Raw genomic sequence first — 1240 nt, 5'->3', positions numbered from 1 at the left:
ACGCATGTATTAATGATACCTTAGTAGTCAACACCGGGCTAGGTTTTATCAGGGATACAGAAGTTCTGGCCATCTCTGGTTTTAGATATCCCTTATTTGTTGAGACCTTTGCATTGTTTTGTTCCTTTTATCTGTTTTTAAGACGGGAAAACAGGAACAAGGGAAATATAGGTTATTACTAGGTGGGGTTGAATAAGTGGATCAGCAAAATGCAAAGCAGAAAGAAGAGAGAGACCTAGTATAGAGGGATATGATTTCCATTTTTAAGGCGCATTCATCTTATGCAGGGAGACAGCCTAACATAAAATTTGCCTAACAAAAAATATATTATTAGGTGGAAAGACTATCTCCCAGTTGGACAGCGGATGCCTGGGACTCGTTTCATTGCTTTCAAAGTTCCTTTAAAAAAGGTAAGCGAAAGTTAATACCGTATGCTTCCAGAAATCTGAATTCACCATATAGAGCCCTGGCTCTAAACCCTGTCGTACTCCATTTTCCCTTTTTATAGCAAATACTTTTTAATACCTACTTTACTATCCAGAAATGGAGTTCATAGATAAATACGTATGTAAATGTTTGGGGATGACTATACTAGAAATAAAGAAATAGTCAGTTACTTGTACCACGAATGCAATAAACTATGGACTTTGATTGATAATGATGTGTCAGTGTTGGTTCATGAATTCTAACAAATGAAGCACACTGGTATGGCACGTCGATAATGGGGAAGGCTGTGTGGGATGAAGGAGAGAGGGTATAAGTGGGAACGTGTACTTTTTGCTTAGTTTTGCAGTGAATCTCAAACTGCTCTAAAACTAGTCTACTAATTTAAAAAGAAAAGTGTGTTGCTGGCACTTGAATAACCAAACAGATCAATGGAACAGAGTACATAAATAAGGCAAATATTTATTTATGCGTCTATTTACAGGCACTCTGCTTGGAGCTGGCAATACAGTGGTAGGCAAAATTGATGTGGTCCCTGCCTTCTGGGAGTTTACAGTCTGGTTAGGAGACCAACATGAAATAAATAAACATATAAATATATAGAAGTGAGCTTATTTTCTTGCGTCTAATCTCTCTGGAAGAAGGGATTGTAATACCGCTTGTAAATTCCAGAGAAGGAAACTTTACTTTGAATCTCATATGTTAGCATCACAGGGTTTGAATAAATGGATAATATAATAAAGGATTTTAAACACATGTTCTTTCTTATTTTATTCTTTCTGACAGAGTTTTGAAA

Source organism: Physeter macrocephalus, unplaced genomic scaffold (assembly GCF_002837175.3).
Source record: "Physeter macrocephalus isolate SW-GA unplaced genomic scaffold, ASM283717v5 random_883, whole genome shotgun sequence".
Classification (NCBI taxonomy): domain Eukaryota; kingdom Metazoa; phylum Chordata; class Mammalia; order Artiodactyla; family Physeteridae; genus Physeter; species Physeter macrocephalus.
The sequence above is the reverse complement of the archived record's forward strand: the minus strand, read 5'-3'. Positions refer to the sequence as shown.